A 22,464-nucleotide genomic window follows, 5' to 3' on the forward strand; every position below is an offset into this window, starting at 1 on the left:
TTAGAAGAGGTATCTTTCTCTAGTTGACTGAAGGTCACAGCATTTGCAACATGTGCTCACTTATTACAGCTCCCATGCAGAATGTATACATAAAAAGCTGATTTACTCCCCAAAAAGGACCAGAGCCATAGTGAACAAAAGATGTGTCTGACTACATTAGACAGTTTTCTTTGCAAAGAAATCCAGTCCTGATAAGCCATTAAACACTAGCACATTACTAACAAAACTATAACTAGGAGACAATCTCCTCCTCATTCTTCTGTTACTGATGACTCTCAAAATCACAAAATGGCAAGGCAATCATTACATTGTTTTATCTTTAAAAATACATTTTATCTTAAAAAATACAATAAAATTCTCAATGTTATTTTGAAAGAACAGAGTTCTGCCAACAGAGAAGTGCTACAGCAAACAAAGCAGGGAAACTAAGAGGAAAGCCAGCTGGTTTTAACATGTAACTAACAACTGAACAGAATACAAGATGAGTAAAGCATAAATACATGTACATCAATTCAAGTGGCTGAGCATCAACTTATGCCCAAATTACTGGTCTAGAAAGAATACCTAAATAGGAAGTATTTGGGGAAATGATCTAGAAGACAGGCCATATGAGAAAAGAAAACTAGCGAGATTTTTTAAATAAGTTTCCTTTCAAGTGGTAGTTTGCCACTGTGTTTTGAAGGCGAAAAGTCACAGTTTGACCTGAAGGACAAAGGAAGAAAGTCCCATCTCTCTGGCTTCAATTCTTTTTCCATAAAATAAGGAATGTTTCCAACACTGAAATTCAAGAGTTTATGACTGAGGCAATCTTAATAGAAAAAAACCTAAAAATTGGCTAGTGAATGAGAAGAGTTCTCAGTCATGTGCCTACTACACTTTTATTTACCCTACAAATATTTACTGACTACCTGCTCTGGGTCAAGTACTGTACTGACTGTCAAATACACAGAGGAATATAAATAAGAGAGTTTCATCTAATAGTTAATAGTCTAGAGAGTATAAATCATTGTAAGGTGATACGATAAATGACCAGTTACTAGAGAGCTTTGAAAAGTACTGTGGAAGCCCAAAGGAAGGAACAAATATGTAATTCATTTTGGACAGATCAGAGGCATTACAGAAGTCCCATTTAACTGTCTCCTGAAGGATAAGTAGAAGTTTGTCTGGTGGAAATAAGAGGATGTGCAAAGGCAAGAAGTGATTAAAGAATATGGTTATATTCAAAGAAGGGGATGAACTTCAAAATGGCTGGAATATGAAATGGGGGCGGGAAGTAACAGGGGAAAAGAATCTGGCAGGACAGGCTGACAACAGATTGTAAAGGCTTTCAAATGCAATTCAAAGTAGTTTGGATTTATCCTCAGGGAACTAGCAAATTATTGAAGGAATTTAACCAAAAAAGTCATGTGATCTAACTATCCCTTAAGGAAAAATCTTCGATGGCCTTAAGAAGGATGAGTTGCCAGAAGGTTGTGTATATGTTTATGCTCTTGTCATTTGTATTTATGTGTGCTTAGCTGCCCTTTTCTTATCTTGCCCTTGGTGCTCTGCTGGACATGCGGTACTGACTGGTGCTGACCAGTTACCTTCTACCTCCACATTCCTTTAAGTCTCTGTTTTCAGTCTCTACAACTGCCACTGATAAATGCTGTTGAAGGAAGGTAAATAGAGAGAGGGTGGAAAGGATAAAAGAATATGAACAATCACAAAATACCTATAAGGAAGAAGAGAGATATTATACTTATAAAAATAACATAATGGCTAGTATGTCTTGAGTACATACTATGTGCTATGTTTGTTACTCAGGCTTCACGGTACCTCATTAAATTTCAAACAATTCCACAATAAAGCTACTAATTTATCCCCATTTTCAGATGAGCTAAGCGAAGCTTAGAGTACCTTGACTTTGGTTATAATGTTAGTAAATGGTAGAGAAGATTCATACCTATTCTGCTTGACTTCAAATCCCATGTTTTTAAAGTTTATACTCTATTCCCAGTTATTTACCTTACTGAATGCTATGTGCCAGGAACTATGATAGCTGCTTTACAAAGGTCAGTTCTAAGATCCACAATAACGTTTAAAAGTAAGTATCACTGGCCCCATTGTACCGTACAGAAAACTGAGGCCCTGGGAGACTAAGTAACTTACCTAAAGTCAGTAAGAAAAGCATATAAAGCCGGTAAGAGGCAGCCCCAGAGCCTTAACCCCGGTCTGCTTAGCTACATCCTTTCCATTACATTATGATGTACCTCTTCCCATTATACTCCTTCCTGCACGAGCTTCTTCACCATCTCCACATTTCCAGATTCCACATTCAAGGCTCAGCTAAAATCTTACCTCCTCCAAAAGCCTTTCAAGAGCACATCTGCCCACTGCTGCATTCCTATGGCAATTATTTCTGTAATATTCATTAACCTTGACCAAGACAGATTTGTATTTGTCAGTTCCCAGTTCTGTTTATGTTCTATGTCCTCAGTCAGTCAACCCACATAAGAGTCCTCAGGCAATCTGTACCATCCAAATATACTTTACATTACTCTTGACCAAGCTTCTGGAGAGGGAAGAGAATTGTGTTGTAAAATTTGTATCCTCAAGATAACTGGCAGTATCCTAAGCACATATTAGGGCTCTATAATGTATTGATTGGCTTCAACATACTTTAATAGTAATGTTTTCAGTAATAATAACAGTAACAGCTGACACTATATACACATATATATGAATTCAATCCTCATAAGAATGTAGGTACTACTGCTATACCCATTTTAGAGAGAAACTGAGGAACAATAAATTAGCTGACTTATCACAAGGTCATACAGCTAATAAGTAGCAGAGTCAGGATCCAAATACAGGCATTCTCAATCCAGAGGCAGCATTCCTTTCACTATTTTACAATACTACCTTCACTCCATCGATGCTGTTCTAAACAACTCTCACATCTTAAAAAAATTATAAATCTCACACAGTACTTCTGCTGTAAATGCTGAATGGATGAGATATGGAAAGAAGAGTCTGTCTGCATGTAGTAGAAAAAGAACCTGAACATCAGATACAAGGCTGCTGGGAAAATAAGAAAAGAAAATTGAGAAGCATTCTTCTCTTTGCAAAAAAATTAATATGCCAATTGTGCCATTTTCATACAAAATTTCTGTGATTTATAAAGCATCCATGCCAACTTCTTCTCATTTATACATCAAATTATATAGCATACCTCAGAGTAAGCAACATTATCAGCAAAAACTCTGCAACTCTACACCAGAATCATGTAATTTTGAACCAGTGAAATGCAACCACCTCCGGACTGACACACAACAGCTGTTTAGGGTGTCAGAGAAATGGCCTGATCAAGATCCCAAGGAAAAACTGGAAAGCAGAATATTGATTTCCAAATCTTTCAAACTTGATTAGCTTGTTGCAAAAGTCAGGGAGAAAAATACAAGGTATTTTTCTATTTTAAAAAGGCAACAAGAAATTCTTGATAATTTGGAGATGATGGAACGTAATGTAGGTTTGAATATAATTCATAATTTTAATTTATGAAGACTTTTCCTATGCATTTTAAGAAATTAAAATTATTTCTTTTAATTCATATAATAACTTAGTGGAATCAGTATTATCTCTACAAAATCAGCCTCTACCAATAGGGCTCAAAGAAGATAACTTTCCATAGTTATTTAGCTGGGAAGTGGTAAAGCCAAGACTAACCTCTAGGTCCTCTAAAACAAAGCTCCCTTCCTTGTACCATGTGGTTTTCTCTTAAAGAAAACAGAAAGAAGAGCCTCTTGTGCTACAGAGAGAAAAAGTAATAGTGATAGCAAAACAGACAATGACTGAAGCATAAGAATGACAGGTCTCATCTCTCTCTGCTCTCCCTGCTCTTTTAAGGAAATTCCATCTCTTTCTCTTGGAAGTAAAATAAGAAGTAATGAAAAAAAGCCCCCCTGGTTGCTTTCCATCTCCATATTCCCTAACTTCACTCCTCCCTCCCTGGATCTGGACAGTGTAACAATCTCTGTAACATAGTACACCTCCGCAGTGTCAGTGGTGTCACAGACACATGAAAAACAAGCCCCATGACTCTGTTCAGGTTAATACCAAAGGAAAACCAGAAAAAACCTAGAACCCTGAAAATAAAGCAGTTTTCCCATATAGCATGCCATAATTCTCCAGACGAGATTAAAATAAAGGGTGATTATGTAGAAGCACTGGGCAGTATGCTGTATGTATGGTGGGGAGGACAGGGGAGCCAGGGTCTGAAAACGGAAGAAAAATTGAAAAGCAGGCAAGCCTATCTAGGGTTTGTTATGGCTGCAGAACTCTGTGCCACAAAGTAAAGGAAATGGCTGCTTCAGAGTCCTACAATTTCCTGGGGAGCAGAGATCAACAAACAAATCCACCCTTTCTCAGAACTAACACATGAAACTTTTTCAACATTCATATGTGAGGAATGACAAGTCAGATATTTCATGCAGAGACAGTCAGAGTGATTATGCCCATATAGGATATCCTTGTTTACCTCTCAAGTCGTAGAGATGCCCATAAGCCATGGCACATTGCCAGTCTAACATGTAAATACATGGTTCTAGGTAAGGAAGGCTCTGTGTAACCCAGATATTATTTTTCTCACTATTCTTCCTTTATTAATTCTGTCAGTAGTATATATATATATGTATATATATATATATATATACTGACACTGTATTCTAGTGTCACTGTTCTAGATTCTGGGGATAAGGCAGTGAAAAAAATTGAGTTCCGGCCCTCATAAGCTCACACTCAAAATCCAAATTAAACTACCTCCAAGATTTCTTCCACCTCTAAGATTCTGTGGTTCCATTACTAGAGAAAAGGCTTCAACTGCAAATGTCCCTGGCAGAGACACACTCTGAGCACCTAAAGGAAAAGGACCACCTTATAGCGTCAGTAACTAGCATAATGATTAATGTTTAGAAAAGGTTTTTAAGTGAATGGAGATAATTGCTGTATTAAAGATATGGAAACTGAGATTCAGGATGATTAAATAAATTGCCTCTGGTTAAACAAATGGTAAGTGGTAGAGCTAAGAACTGTACCCTGACCTAGTACACCTAATAATTTTGATGAAAACAATTAGGACCTTATTTTTAAGAACTATTCAGTTATTATTAAAGTCAGCTCTCCAATAGTGAGTTTCTATCTCTTTGCTTACCTCTAACCTTATTACTACCTCACAATTTAACACTAATTTTTCTCTTAATGGGGTCAAGAGAGAAGATTTGAATGAGTTTAGAGATGAAAGTACCCTTAAAAGTTATCTAGTTCTATCCCCTTACATTTCAGATGTGAGAACTATCAGAGAAGGACAGAATTTGCCTGAAGTCCCACAGCTAATCATGGCAGACTTAGCACCAAAATCTAACTCTTCTGATACCAAGCCCAGTGTTCTTTTCTGTCACTACACAGTCTCTCCTGGGTTTCTTGATGATAAGAAGAATTATTAAGTGTTTTTTGTATTTCCACCAACACTCAGAAACTACATCTATTATATAGTGCTACTGGCATATGACATTACTCAATAAATTAACTCTTAGGGGAATTTTATTTTCAAACCTCCTCCATGAAATCTCTCTATTCCAGTTAGGCTAGAAAATTTTTAACAGCTTCTGAACCAAGATCCTGCCTTAAAAGACTCCAGCAGGAATTAGCTAAGCCCAATACACAGCAAGAATTACCCTATGCTAATAATTGTTTCCACAGAAAAAGTATCAGGTCTTAAAGGACAAACCCTTCCCCAGTGGGTTTCTCTAGAAAATAACTGGGTGGCCCAAAGACTTGCATTTTCAGAGAAAGAGAAATTTTATTTACTAGCCTTTCTGAAGGGGAATTTTTCTGAGCTGCATTAATAAAGTTGATCTACTCTGTAGTCAGGCACTCCCTTAGGGAAGTCAGAGACTGCACAAGAGCACTAAATTGGGAGCAACAAGACTTTAACTCCTGTTCTAGTTCTGTCACTAATAAATTATTTGACATTAGGAAGAATCACTATCCTCTCTGGGGTTATTGGATTCATCTATAAAATAGGGATAATAATGCTTACCCTGATTACCTCACAGGGTAGTCAGGTAGACGACATGAACTAACGGTCATAATATCAATTTGAAAAGTATAAAGCACCATGCAAATATAAGGCAGTGCAATTAATTATTAGTATTATTACTCAGAAATACTGCATATGTTAGAGGCCAGAAAACCATCTTGTAAAATCAGTTCTAAGAGGCAAAAGCAGTGTGACATAGAAGGAAGATCACAAGTTTGGAATGAGACAGTCCTAGGTCTGAATACAAACTGTGACCTTGGCAAGTTGTTTAAACTTTTAAACAAACAGTTTCCTCACCTGAAAATGGGCATAGCACTACTGTGAAACTACTATGTGGAATAAGTAACAAATACTTACAAGTATACACATAAAAGCATCGTTTGTATGGTATAAAGTGATATCATTATTATAAATTTCCTCTTCCAGACAGCTTAGAACATCAAGGTTTTATCTAGTATTCATACCATGTGAACAGTTAAAACATCTGTAATATCAAGCAGTTGAAGCTGATTTAAAAAGAAAAAAATCACCACCACTGACAATAACAACAGCATCTCTGATGAACATATTAAGGGAAAAAAAATTTAGATGCTAATTAACCTACCATATTAGCAACTGGGCTAGAATTTAGGAGCCAGTTCTATCAATTGGTATTTTCTCAGCCACTCAGACAAACTGTTGTGCTTATTTCAAATCCACTGCACTGAGGCCCTCTTTGTGACTTGGATTGTTGGATTATTGCCTGCATTTCTGTCTTCTGTGAAAATGCCAAATGTATAGAAATTTCAGTCACCGGATTAAACGTTCATCTTGACAATATATTATGCTGTTTGGTGTCATGTTGACAACTTATTGATGATGTTCATGACTTTTTATGCCTTTATTTTGTTCTTTGGTTTCAGTAAAAACAAAAAAATAAAACAAAAAAAGAAAGAAAGAAAAGAAAAAGTAAAAAGCCCTTAAGTTAATGAATTCAGACTCTTTTCAGACACAGTGCTGCTTCTCTTCCATGAGATCAGGAAAAGGATATATTTCTGGTTGCAGACATATGTGGTACAGACATGAGATCACAGCTTTAAGCTTAATAGAAGAATATAACAATCTACTCACTGTTTACACTTTAGCCCAAAGGGCAGCTGGAAATCACAACCAACCATATGCAGTGCAGAACAAGTGGTCATGACTTTATTAATAAAGCCAAGCATTAACAAATAAGAATCTGGGAATGGTACAGTGAAGGGAAGGAGTGTCTTACCACAGGCCCCTCTAAGTACTAGGCATAGGGCCCAGGCTATTGTTGAAAATGTCCTTTGGGATTAGACTGTTCTCTCTGCCAGGATTTCATTTGCCATCTTTCATATTTCCCAGTTCTCCTATACAGTGTTTAATCAGCTGCTAGGGACTGGTTAGAAAGGACTACTATTCTTCTTGCATTCTGACATCCTGAAAAGGGAGTGAATTATAAAATTATCTAAATACTATTAAACTAAATCACACACATAGAGAAATGCTTTTTGTACCACAGAACTATTTCAAGTAGAAAAAGAGATGCAAATAATACTTAATTTAATCCTTTCAAAGTGTATGATAGTTACAATAATATTATCCCCAATTTACTGATAAGAAACCGATATTGAGAAAGGTTTAGGGATAATGCAAGTAAATTGCAGAACAAAGACTTAGACCCAGGTCCAAATCTCATGCTTTCACTATTCAATGGCTGCCATGGAGAACAAATTGATAACTCACAGCCTGTCATAATTACTTTCTGTATGCACTTAGATGTATACAAACTTACTATTTCTTTTCAATAGCCAACAGATAACATTCAGTCCCCAATCTGTAACCTAAATACAAAAATCACAGGACAAGTGCCACAGTGCAAAACCATCAAAACACCTACAAGTTTTCATCAAGGAGAGCTGGCCTTATTGGATCAGCAAAAATTAAATAATCAAATCAATAACTCCCATAAAGGCGGTGCAGAAATTGGAAGTTTGCTGGAATAACTAGTTCATCCAAGTGAAATTTATTCAAGTGTAACAAGTAGAGAAGGGAAATCTGAATCTGCACTCTACCTCCTCCGACTAGATTTAGGGTATAGTATGGATTTTAACAAAGCACATTTTACAACTATGTGTGCTCTGATTTTGGTTTCACTTTGCTTCTAAAACAGAAATAAAGTTTCTTATTTGAAGTACATTGTCTTTTTCTATTGGAATTATTACTGTGAGGCTAAATATACTTCCAGTTTTCCATAGGGCCCAACATGAGAACTATATTCAGGAAAACAAGAGCAAAGGAAAGAACAATGTTCCAAATGCACTCTCCCTCACACCGTGTCAGATTCATGATAGGCTAAGAGAGACAGCATGCTGTCCACTGAAATCCCAAATGATTCTACTGGGAACCCAAGCCATTCACACAGTTATGACACAGAAAGCAACCACGTCTTCTCCTTAGGGACTTAAAGAAAAGAACTGGCTCTCAAACCACAGTCAGTAATGTGTAAGCACAGCACAAGGCAAAAGAAAGAGAGACAACGTCCCTGTGAAGTATGAGAAAATCTCAGATAATTATCCCAAGTAATTACAAATCACCATGGAATACAGTTTTCAATCTCACCTACAGTTTAGACACATCACAAAATGAAAATGAGTGATTAACAAATAATAAAAGCTTACAGCCACAAACGTATGAATGGAAAAGTTATAATGGCCAAAATTTCCAATAGACTAAACACTGATATCGGGGTATAAAGAAATTATTGTCTAGCACTTCAAGGTTTTGTACATATACAAACATAAAACCTATATACCTTATAAAAGTAACTTTCCTTGAAAATATTAAAGTTAATATAATGTTCTTTTAACTGTATATTGGCCACAAAATAATTCTTCAACTAATTAGCATTTCTATTATGTTTGCAAATGATAACAGGAAATGGAGACATAGCAAAAAGAGTGTTGAATACTAGACAATTACTAAAAACTATAAATCTTTAATATCATTTTCCCCAATATCTAAATTCATAAAAATTACAGATAAAAAATGAACAGATGTCTTTTCAACAAGTGGTGCTGAGAAAACTGGGTAACTCCCCAAAACACTGGAGTTTAACCCTTATCTTACACTATACACAAAAACTAACTCAAAATGGATCAAAGACCTAAACATAAAAGCTAAAACCATATGACCCTACGAAGACATAAGGGAAATCTTTATGACATGAGATTTGCAATGATTTCTTGATTATGACACAAAAGCACAGGCAACAAAAGAAAAATAGATAAACTGGACTTCGTCAAATTAAAAAACTTAAGTGCATCAAAGGACACTATCAAGAGAGTGAAAAGATAACCTACAGAAAGGGAGAAAAAATTCAAATCATATATCTGATAAGGGATTAATACCCAGAATACATAAAGAACTGCTATAATTCATTAACAAAAGAAAAAACAACCCAATTCAAAAATGGGCAAGGGATTTAAACAGACATTTCTCCAAAGACCTACAAGTGGCCAATATGTATATGTAAAGATGTTCAGCATCATCAGTCACTAGGTAAATGCAAATCAAAACCACTAAATACATCACATCCACTAGGATGGCTATTATCAAAATATGGAAAACAACAATTTCCCCTCCTATGGCTAACTCCCTTACCTTCTTCAGGTCTTTCCCCAAATGTCATGTTCTCAATGAGTCCTACTCTGATTATCCTATTTAAAACTGCTTCCTTGCACTATCAACTCACCTTCTCTTACTCTATAATTTTTTTCTTTTTTTATAACTCTTATAAACTTCTAATATACTGTGTAATTTACTTACTTATATGCTTATTGTTATCTATCTCTCCCATCTATAATATAAGCACTATGAGAATTAAAATTGTTTTACTCACTAATATATTTTAAGTGCAAGGACTAGTAATACCTGGCATATGATAAATGCTCAATAAACAATGAGTGAACTGGCTAATTTCTTGCCTGGAGACAGAAAATAGCTTTAAAGTTTTGAAAACCAAAACATTCTTAAAATTAATCAGTTATTATCCCCTTCAACACCAAATATTATCTTCCATTTATCATCAACAAATAACCAAAATACCATGGCTTAAAATGTGAAGTGCCCTACTTTACTGAACATTACAATGGAATAAGGTCTTAAAATTTTATTTATATCTTAACATTCACAGTATACGTGCCAGTTATTTACTTACAGTCTCTTGACTCTCACATCACCCTTCAATACTCTGCTCTGTGATTCTGGAGCACTAGATTACCCAGGCTCCCTTGCCAGCTGACTTCCTATTAGATTCTGGGACTTCCTATTAGATGAGAGGGACTAGTGAGAAATTACTTGGGAGAAGAGAAGAGACTTCCATTTTCTAGCTCCTGACAGCATCCCTCCAGCAGCAAAATGCAGTTATGGATGCACCATTTTACATTCCCCCCGCCCCTCGCAGTGGCTTCTTTTAGCACTCCCAATACCAGTTGCTTAACCCTCTCAGAGATACCAGCACCAGCTGGCCACACTCCTCTCAGTGATTAGAGCATAAGCCATGCCATGTTTCCCTCAGTGGTTTGAGCACAAATCACATAGCACACCCACTTCCCAGAGGTCCAAGCCCGTTAGAAGCTTTTCCAAGTTCCTAAGTTCTAGTAACTCACTTACTTCTTTGTTCCACCAAACTTATGGCTGGTAGCTGGTCCCTACAGTTAAATCTGGGTTGCCTCAGCTGCCTTTTTTGCTTTTTCAACCTTCCAGTACTTCTGTAACAAGTTATCTCAATTAAATCCCATCCACTTTAATAGTTTTTGTTCTCCTGACTAGATATGACTATACTTGGTACAGTATAAGACTTCAGGCAGACCAGAAGATTTACAACAGAACAAATTTTTATTTTCGCCACTCAGAATTAAACATAATATAGATTCTTTTCATCCTATCTTAACCAAAAAATGAGAAAAGAGGCCTTTCAAATAGAATAAATAGATTGAGATCTAGAAGTACGATGCTCACATCTGTATATGAGTCTTAAATATTTATCTCCAGTCCACTTCTCTCTCCTGCCTACTCCACATCTCCATTTGGGTATCTAGCATGCATCCAAAGTTTAACATGTCCCAAAACTGAGCTCCTGATACTTCTAAAACCAGTTCCTCCCACAGCCTTTCCCATGTCACTTAATGGCAACTCTGTCCTTATAGTTTCTCAGGCCAAAATCCTGGCGTCATCCTTGATTCCTTTCTTCTTCTTACTCTCCAAATCCAATTTGTTAGAAAGTCCTGCTATTTTTTCATTCCAACTATATTCACAATATATTCACCTCCACTACTACTTAAAGTCACCAGTAACTCTCATCTATACTATTTTAATAGCCTTTTAAGTGATCACTCTGCTTCTACTCTTTTGCATCCCTGCAGTTTATTCCCAGCAATAATCAAAATGATCCCTTTAAAACATAAATTAAGTCATACCACTCCTCTGCTCAAAAAGTTCCATTGGCTCCCCATCTCACACCGAGTAAAAGCCAAAATCCTCACAATGCTCTATACATTCCCACGTGATGTTCTTTTTCTGAGTTCATCTACTATTATTTCCCTTTCACTTACTTATCCCCAGCCATTCTGATCTCTTCAAATTCTTTGAATATCCAGGCACATTTCAAACTTAGAGTCTCTACACTGGCTACTCCCTCTGCCTGGAACATTCTTCTCCAGATATGCGTGGTTCCTTTGTTGTTACTTCAAGCCTTTGAGGAAAGATTTTCTTCTCTATGAGAACTTCCCTGACCATCCTACTTAAAACTAGACATGCCTCCACACCATGAACTCCCTATTCCCTTTCCTTGTTTTATTTTTCTCCATTGTATCTATCTTCTAATTTACTATATAATAGTTTACTTTTTTATATTGTCTTTCTCTTTCCACTATAATTTAAGCTCTTTGAGGGCAGGAATTTCTGATTTATTCATTGATGTATCTTCAATGCCCTTATGATGCCTGGTATAGAGTAAATGCTCAGTAAATTTTGTTGAATGAAATTCCAAACTCTAAAACACGAAGGAATGAATATAAAACACATATAGAAATACAACGTGAAATATATATGCATACATATATATGATCAACCTTCACTATATTCTGAAGAATAAAACTGGATTATAAACTCAATACTATAGTAAGTACTATCCCAAAATTACTTAGACTTTTCTATCAAAATCTCAAAATGCATTTTTTATTATTTTTAATTGAAGTATGTTGATTTACAACGTTGTGTTAGTTTCTGTGTACAGCATAGTGATTCGGTTATACATATATATTCTTTTTCACATTCTTTTTCATTATAGATTATTACAAAATATTGAATGTGGTCATAAACAAAATGAAAAGATAACTTACAGATTGGGAGAAAATAACTTGCAGACAATGTGACTGAGAAGGGCTTAATTTCCAGAATACACAAACAACTTACACAACTCAGTAACAAAAAGACAAACAACCCAAACAAAAAATGGACAGAAGACCTAAATAGACATTTCTCCAAAGGAGACATACAGATGGCCAATAGGCACATGAAAAGATGATCAGAATGCATTTCTAATCCTGCCACATAACTCACGGAGGCTCTCAAGCACAGTGTTTAACACGCAGTCTGTCTGGCTGATGTTATTACAGTAGCGTCTACCAACTCTGTCACCCTAGGCAAATTCCTGACCTCTGTATCTTATTCTCTTCTCATAAAACAGTAACAGTAGTAATAATAAAATGCAGCTCATAGAAATTATGTAAAGAATTAAATTATGTAATACATTTAAAGTACTTTAGCACAATGCCTGGCCCATGGACAATACTCAGTACATGTTAATTACTATTATAACATAAGGCACCTAATATTTGTTGAAAGACAAGTAAATGCTTGTCAACATGTAATACTGCCTGAATTCGTTTACATTGCAAGCTTACTGAAAGCGGGAATCATCTTATGTCTGGCATAGTACTTAAAATATTAGTTCAGTAAACAATTGGTTGATTTGCTGATTAATTGGTAATACATACATTATTTGACCTACTAAAAATATAGGTTACAAAAGTCAGGTTAGTGAAAGTGGCCAGAATAAGTAACAAAGGAAAGGAAAAACAAGTTTATCAGTTCTGACTCCTCATCTTATCACACTATGTGTGATATTAAAGTATACTAAAGCCTTTTTAGTAAGTGTACTAAAGACTTTTTTAAATTGTATAATAGAGAAAAATATTCTAGCAGAAAAGAAATGGTATGTTAACTAAACTTACTGTGGTAATCATTCCACAATATATCTAACTCAAATCATTATGCTATACCCCTTAAATCTGATACAGTGCTATATATCAATTATATCTCAAAGAGAAAGAGAAGAAAGAGAAAAAGAAAGAAGGAAAGAAAGAAAGAAAGAAAGAAAGAAAGAAAGAAAGAAAGAAAGAAAGAAAGAAAGAAAGAAAGAAAGAAAGAAAGAAAGTAAGTAAGTTAGAAAGAAAGGAAGAAAGTAAGTTAGAAAGAAAGAGGAGGGAAAGGAAAGAAGGAAGGAAGGGAGGGGGAGGGAGGGAGGGAGAGAGGGAGGGAGGGAGGGAGAGAAGGAGGGAGGGGAGAAAGAAAGAAATGGCATAGGACTAAAAGGCAAAAAGAAAGGGAAAATACAGACAGATGGCAGGCTTTAAACTGAGGAGCCAACCAACTAAGGCTATTGAGTCATAAGAGAGTGGAGCACTAACAAAGACTTAGGTTGACAGCTAATAGTAGAACTTTGTTAGAAAGGCTGCTTCTTCAAAAGATCACTCGAGGATAAGCCCAGTTGAGTGAGGGCAATACTAACTGACTTGAAGAGAAGTATGCAGTTAACCACTAGGCACCCTTCACAGAAGGTGAACTAAATACAGAAGAATTAAAATGAAAGCAAAGTAATAGAATACAATCATTAATCATCCTTGAAATATTGATGGACAAAGCCAGTACAGATGAACTGGCTGAACACCTCACTGGAATAACTGGAATGGAAAGATCTTTAATTTAAAATTTTAATTTAGGTTCCAATATATAAATTTCCTTTCTTTTTCTATAAGCCCCTACCCATCCCTTTGATGATACTCCATTATTTTTTTCTGATGCTATAAAACCCCACATTAATTAATGTGAACCGTATTCAGAACTTGTAACGGTCATATGACACAACCACCCTTTAACTCTTTGCAAATGTAACATCATAGTGTATAGATTTATTCATCAAGAACAATGGATGAGGAAAACAGCACTGTAAAGAAAATTATTCACAGTAGTGTGTTACTCTGTGAATATGCATACCTATGAACAACGTGCACAAAAGAAATATAATTTCATCATTAAATTATAGTTATAACGCAAACTATTCGAGCTTTATGTCCCTAAAATGTTTTCATTATTCAGAGGTAGAATGACAACCACAAAGGGCAGACAGTTCACAATGTGCAATTCTGCATTTCTACAAAATGTAGAGAAATAAATTCTAGACATTTTCCTAAAACAGAAATGTGTCAGTAATCAATCCAAGCAAATGCGCTCTTCTTCAACTTCTGTGACATTGTTTGAAATCTCCTCCTTGAATGCACTCCTCCTTTCATACTTTGTTCTTTTCCCTTAGGTCCAACTTCCTTCTTTGGGTTACTCTTTCACTACCAAATAAACTCAGCCTCCTATTCTATGAGATAGTTCTTGTCTTTTACAACATCTTCCCCTGCTGCTCTGGAAACAGTGAATCTTGCAAGTAAATGGTGTAGCATCACACTTAAGAATTTAATTGGTGGGTACAATCACACCTAAGTATTAACCAACTTTTATTGCAAGAGTTTGTGGTTTTATGGTTTACATGTAGTTGACTCTGCAATCATCAAGAATGAAAGTATTTAACAAATACATTGAATATATATATATATATATATGTATCTCATATATCCTGTACATTATTAGATAATAACCAAGAGGTAAAAAGAAAGAAGAAGAAAGAAAGAAAGGAAGGAAGGAAGAAAAAAAGGTCAACTTATCTTTACTAATGCAGCCTCTAAGCCCTTGGTATTTAATAAATACTGAAGGCTATGCACTTTGACCCATCTTTAACTCAGTACAATTACTACAGCTTCTATGCAGATATCATCTCACATTACACTGTACCATAATTACCTAAATCATAAAGCCTAATCTTTCTCTGAGCTCCCTATTTCTGCTATAGTCTAAACATTTGTCTCCCCCAACATTCATGTGTTGAAATCCTAACCCCCAAAGGTGAAGGTATTAGCAGGTGGGACTATTGGGAGGTGATTAGGTCATGAGGCTAGAACCTTCATGAATGTGATTAGCACTCTTATAAGAGTTTCCTAATCCCTTCCACTATACAACGAGAAGTCTGTGATGTAGAAGAGAGCCCGCACCCAACCATGCCAGCACCCTCATGTCTGATTTCCAGACATTAGGAAACTCCAGAACTCTGAGAAATAAATTTCTATTATTTACAAACTGTCAAGTTCATGGTTATTTTGTTACAGTGGCCCAAACAGACTAAGACAATGCCTCTTCATCATTGAGAACATCCTGAATTGTGTTTGCACACACCCGGTAATTACCTCTTATAAAACATGTAAAGTTCTACAGAAAGTCTACCCAAAAATATCAGAAAATCTGAAAACCCTGTTCAGAATATTTTTACTCTCAGGAACTCTTTTTCTTTTTCAGTTCATTAGAATCTCTACTAATCATATCATACAGGCACTTTGTGGTATGCTATCACTAATTCACAGGTTTGTAGCTTTTGTTTCCAACCCCTCTGCCTTCTTAGAGGTTGTTCAGGTAAAATGATGACAATGCCAACCTAATTCTAAAAATTAACTTTTCCAGTAATACAAATGGTATTTCAAATGTCATAAGTGGAATGCATTTTACGACAGAAAAAAGTGATAATTTAGTATTAACGTCTTTACCAGTTCTCCTATCTAGTACTTTAGAAGCTTTATTTCCCAATCTTTGCTTAAACTTGTGCAATAATATGACTCAAATATTTTAAATAATTAAAATTGAAAAAACAATTGATGCCTTATCCCCTGCAAAATTCAAGAAATAGCAAAGTAAAATTGTATTTAAAAGCCAGAAAAATACTTAGAAAGGTATGATCAGATTTATTGTTATTCCTTTCATGTTCATTCCTCTCTCTTTCTGCCTCTCATTTTCTACACTTTTCCTTCCTCTTTATTTCTGTAATTATTGAAGCTGTCCAACTTTGTGTCATTGTTTTAAGAAAAGGAAATAACCAAGGTCAAAAATCACAGGGTAAAAGTGTGAAAGTGAAAGTTAATGCTAACACTATACCTATCAGCAATTTTTTTAAATGCTAAATTTTTAAAAATCAAAGGGTTATCTAACCAAAAAGTGACTACTGCCATAGGTCTTATGCGAGAAAACAGTTACAATTTCATCCACTTAAAAAAGAAATCTCAAAAGCTCACTATTATTAACTAACACTTCTTAAACCCTTCTCAAACTTTACTAGTCCACACCAATTGTTTTTTTCAGTCTACTCACTCACACAGAAGTTATACACATTCTAAAACAGAGTAATGATATTTCTACTCATCAAACCTAAACTCTTCAGCTGAGACTAGATATTTTGATCATTGAACAAGAGACTGTTACAACCAAAAGGAAATTAAGGCTTAGAAAGTTTAAACAACTTACTCAATCAAGTAACTAGTTGCTAATTAGTAGCAAAGAGAATTGAGGCTATAGAACAGTTCTCCAAATGTCAAAGCAGCAAGTGTTATATAGAAAAAACACAAGAAATGGCTCTGGTCCTAAAGAACTCACTAAAAATCTATAGTTGCATACTTCTCTGTTGAATAACATATGATTATAGTAGTACAGGCAATTGTAGATCTCATACAAACAGGATGTTTGGGAAACAATTTGGTTAATCAAAAGTAATTTATGTATAGTTCTGGCATATGTAATGTGGTTTTTTCCTACTGGATCTATACCTTCTGAATTAGATTGATTTAAGGTCAATATTAAAATAAACTAGAAATCCCCCCAAAACTGGCAAGGGATGAGAGTAGAGACGGGAGTTGAACAGGGAAGGAGAAGTATGCTGGATGTCAAGGGAAAGTCATCCCAGGATTAGAAAACTGGTGGACTTAATGCTTAAGACATAATCCATGCATGTTTGATACAGTTAGCTATAATTATGAGTGGAATTCTTCACCCACTTCCTCTGCACTCTTGCTTTTAAATGGTTAAAACCTCATATCAAATGATGGGAATATGGAAAAACTTGAGGAAATTGGGTTTTAAAATCATAGCACTCTTGCTATAAGGGTAAGAGTTTCATACGATCTCGATGAGGTAAAAGTGAAGAAAATAAGGGAAAAATTCTTCATAATCATCACTGAAGCCTGTGACTACATTCTGTAGACTGAGCACAGAGCAACTTAAATCTCCCCAGGCAACTGCTGAAAATGGGGAAAACTTAGGCGCTACTGATGGAATATTTCAGACTTCAGAACTGACAGGTGTACCTCTTTAACACTGACTAAACTTAACCCTGGCAGAAAAAAGGGAGGGCGGAGGGGAGGGAGGACACAGGGAGGGGTGGATGGGGAAAGAAATGGAGAGAGGGTAGGAAAAAGAAAAGGAGAGAAAAAGAAAAAAAATATCAAGGAGTACTAGTTTTTAGAAAACTAAAATCACTTAATCTACAAAGAAACTTTTACAGAAAAGAAGTTATAATTACAGAAATATTTAAGTTTCTGGTATTTGTTTCTAAGAAAAGAGAACTTCACCTTTTAAAATAGAGTAGTAATAACTATACTATCACAATTGAACCTTACCCTCTTCTTGTGGTATGTGTACTGCATGGAGGGAGACAAAGAGGAAGAATGGAAAGTAAATAAATAGATCAATAAAAATTAAAGGAACCAGGGTAAAGCCCTTTGCTTATTAGATTCTTTCCATCCAATTACTCAAAACTGTAATTGTAGTTTACTTTCTTGTTTAAATCTCAGTTCCCTGGTATGCAAGAACAAAACATGATTTTTTTTCCTCCAACAAAATGTGCAGTCTGTCATAGAAGGAGTAAGGCTGTTCGTGCAAGGTAATGGTGAAAATACGCTGGTACTATTAAAAGAGCTAAAATTGGATAAACACTAAAACTAAGTAAACAGAATTTCTTTTCATCAGAAGAGAAGAACTGATTTCACAGTATAAAGAAAGAAGAAATACAAATTAAAATAGAGGAGAAAAGCCACTTGACACTATCCTAAAATAATATTACCTGCATTATTATTATTATTAGTAGTAGTAGTAGTAGTATTAATTTGGTTCCTTGCACATATGACTCTGCCCAAGCACATGAACTGCATCTACATTGGTTGTTTTAGTATCCTATACAGAGAAGACATGTATTAATATCTAACAGAGAAAGAGACATAGGAGACATATAATGTACTCTAAATTTAGCAAGTTTAATGTGCCTCTCCTTTCACTCAGAAAATATAAACAAGCATCTAAAAAGTAAAACCGTTTCTTTTACCATGAAATACTAATTTTAAACTTATTAGAAATTGGTGTTGCACCTTACAATGAGGAAGGAAGAAGCTGATCATGGCAGTACAGTTCAAACTGCTGAGGGGAGTACAAATTGGTGCATCCTTTCTGGAAGGCAATTTGGCAGAATACCAAAATCATTAAAAATACTCTTTGAACTAGATTTTAGATGTCTAGAAATTTATTCCACAGAAGTAATCATGGCGGCATTCAAAGATTTATATGTTAAATACGTTCATTGAAGTACTGCTTATGATAGAGAAAAATGAAAACCACCTAAGTTTTCCACAGTTACTATAAACACATTTAATATTTATTCAACCATTTGTGTTGAGTGCCTACTATATGCTAAGCACAGTGGGTTAAATTTAAAATGTATACTTAAACTAAAATACAACGTATCATTTTAAAAAATCATATGATCCTAAACTGTTTTATGAATTTAGCATATTTTTTTTAAAAATCACAAATAGATTTTTTTGGTGAATGGAAGAAAAAATGATAAAGTTATTCTAAAGTTCACCTGGAAAAACAAATGCTTGAGAATAATAGAGATAATTTTTAAAAGAAACATAATACAATTAAAAAATGTAAAATATCACTAATTAAAAGTGTTTCAAATGACTGGCCAGATTGATTATTAATAATGGAAGTTAAAATGGACCCAAATATCTCTAAGAATTTAGTCTATGATAATTGTAGCATTTTAAAGGTGGATTATATGACTAATACTTTTGGGACAATTGGTTATTTATATCCTAATATCATATCACACAAGAAAACAAATTCGAGATAGATTTTAAAATTAAATGTAAGAAAACATGATAATGCTACAATAAAATACATGTTAATATTTACATAATGTTGGGTGGGAACAACATTTCTAAAAATGACACCAAAGACAGAAATTCAAAAAGAGAAAAATAAAACTGTAAATTTGATGAGAGAGCACTGATTTTTTAAAAACTTTAATTGAAAGAGAAAATGACAAAGCTGGAAAAAAATCTGCATTATATATGATAAAGGATTAATATTTTTAGCACGTAAAGACCTCTTACCAAATCATTAAGAATTAATTGCTCATTATAATAATGTGCATTAATTTGTGCTGGACTATTCTAAATATTTGATATATTTTCATTCATTTGATCCTTGCAACAACCCTATGACATATGGGAAGCTTCTACAGATAAGAAAACTGAGGCATCGAGAGACTAAGTAAATACCCAAGGTTACAGAACTGATAAGTAGTGGTGGTAAAGCCACGATTCAAACTCTGTCGCCAACAGTCTGACTCCAAAATCAATTCTACTTCTCAAAAGATACAAGTAAGGCATTTATTTTTAAAAAAGAAAATAAAATGCAAATGAACAATAAACAAAGAAATATTCCATTTCACTACTAATCAAAGAAATACCATTATACTAAAAATATGCTGCCATTTTCTACATGTCATATTGGCAACGGTTTGAAATATTGACAATAAAAATATATGTAAGCATGGATGTGGAAAGATGAGTACTGCTGGTAAAAGTAAACTGGTTCAACTTTTCTGGGAAGCAATTTGGCAATATGAATCAAACGCCTTTAAAAAGTAATTACCTCAACTTATCAGAAATTGACACATTGTAAACTGACTATCCTTCAGTTTTTTTTTTAATGAGGGGAAAAAGTGAGTGACCCACAATTCATTTCTAAGAATTTGAACTAAAGAAATCATCAGAGATGTATGCAAAGATTGAGCTACAAAAGACTTTATTACAATGTTGTTAATAATGGTAGAAAATCAAAAATACCTTAACTATAGACAATCAGTTAACTATGAAATGTTCACAACAGAATAGTAGGCAATCATTAAAAATAGTGATGTAAAATAACAGTGCTATCATAGGAAAATATAAATGATGTGATATATTGCTAAATCAAAAAGCAGATTATAAAGCATTTGTTACCATATGATTCCATTTTTGTTTAAAAAAGAATATAGATAAAAACTTGAGAGAGAGAAACATAAAATTTTAATACTGGATGTACATACACCTTGATACTATAATGACTGTATCTGAACAATGAGAATGTAGTTTTTTCTTTTTATTTTTATATGTTTCCTAAATTTCTTATATGCAGTATCTGTTACTTTTGTAGTAAATAATAAAGTTCATTTTAAAAAGAACAGGTATGCAGGAGAATATTTAATAACATGGGGGAAAATCATCACTAAGTGTTAGCTTTTACAAAGTAGCTTACAAAACAGCATGTACAGTAAGATACCATTTTTCTTTTTAAAAAAATATGTATCTAAGTAGAAAAACTTGCAGGACACAATCAGTAAAAGCATTTTTGAGGCATCTCTAGATGTCATTATGGAAGGGTTTTTTTAGTTTCTTTTTTATATTTTCCAAATTTCTCCAATAACCACAGTTTGGTTTTTTTTTTTTAATCAGAAAAATAAACAAATGAGAAAGACTGTATTTTACCCTTTCCTCCAAATCTGTTCTAATTGTTGAACAAGCCTACAATATATGGAAAGGAAAAAAAAATAACATATACCTTCTTATTGTCAAAACAGACACAAAAATATGCGACAGTTTTTCTTTGAAAAACAAATCTCATAAATGTATCAGTATATCCTATTCGATTAGAAATTTTAGTTAAAATTATGAAACCCTTTAAATGTCCTATATCAAGCTGCAAATAAGTCCTACAAAGCAATTAGATAAATCCTTTGATACATGTCCATCTATTCATGGATAGCTAGATATTGTAAAATAAGATAGTTACACATGGTTAAACATTTGATTAAAAACAAATATGCTGACACTGGTCATCAATACGGCAAAATGAAAAAAGTGAACAAGAATCATTTGTTTTGCAGTGTAGCTTACCAAAAGTCCTGACCTGGATTCCTAAATATGTGATCTTGAGCAAATCAATTAATTTCATCAAATTTTAGATTCCTTAGTTTTAGACTTATAGTAAAAAAAATTACACCATTTGGCTTTAAAATTACAGCAAAAATTGATAGAAATGTGAAGAATTTTCATATGACTAAGCTAATATAAACCCTGAAGTACCTCCAAAATTAGTACCTACTTAATTAAACATAGATGAAGATAGTGACAACATGAGACAAGAAGAGAATCTCCAAAAAAAGAAAGGAAGGAAGGAAGATGAAGAAAGAGAAAAAACCAGACACCTTTCATAATGAAGAATTTCTTTCATAGGGAATCAAGACTCAAGAAAACTTACTAGCTTTTTCCTATTTTCAGAAGGCCAGAAGAACTGAGAACCAAATTCTGAATTTTGGCCATGAGCCCCAAGTCTTACTAATCACCCAGCAGCACTTCTCCACATGGACAAACTGATATAGCATCAACAAATTCTTTATCAAAATCAACACTTTGTAACATTGAGAAAATTCAGTGTTGTAATCTATAAATGACCCAGCCTATTCTGTTAAAATTTTATCCCCACTGGACACTATATTTAAATTATGTTCAAAAAAATCTTCTCTTTACCTTTGCTACAATTTTATTGTCATATATTTTCTTCCATTTCTTAGAAAGTTGACTTATTTTTTGTAATTTTGCATATGATATTTATATACATTCTTCATGGAAATATGGATAATATAGTCTGTTTCATTTTTCTTGCTAAGGGAGAAAACATGCTTGAAATTTTCTTTTTCATTATAAAACTCCGGTCCCTTAAATCAACTTTTACTGATCTTCCATCTTCCTTAAAAAAATTTCACCTTCCTCCCCATTTCCTCCTCCAATCCA

At 34.3% G+C, this 22,464-nt stretch overlaps 1 protein-coding gene across 31 annotated transcripts in view; it reads right to left on the reverse strand.

Annotated features, from left to right (window-relative positions):
- SOX6 (SRY-box transcription factor 6) overlaps nucleotides 1–22,464 on the reverse strand; it is a 626,002-nt gene that overhangs the window by 364,380 nt on the left and 239,158 nt on the right. For 2 of the 31 annotated variants that reach the window (XM_072969581.1, XM_072969582.1), the window contains one exon: nucleotides 10,302–10,409. The exons of 28 other annotated variants lie outside the window; for them this stretch is intronic. The gene's annotated coding sequence lies outside the window, so the exon portion shown is untranslated. Of the gene's footprint in view, nucleotides 1–10,301; nucleotides 10,410–18,716; nucleotides 18,734–22,464 lie in introns of those variants that run through there. One more of the 31 variants, XM_072969587.1, reaches the window with a different exon arrangement.

The sequence above is a fragment of the Vicugna pacos genome, chromosome 10 (assembly GCF_048564905.1).
Source record: "Vicugna pacos chromosome 10, VicPac4, whole genome shotgun sequence".
Taxonomy (NCBI): domain Eukaryota; kingdom Metazoa; phylum Chordata; class Mammalia; order Artiodactyla; family Camelidae; genus Vicugna; species Vicugna pacos.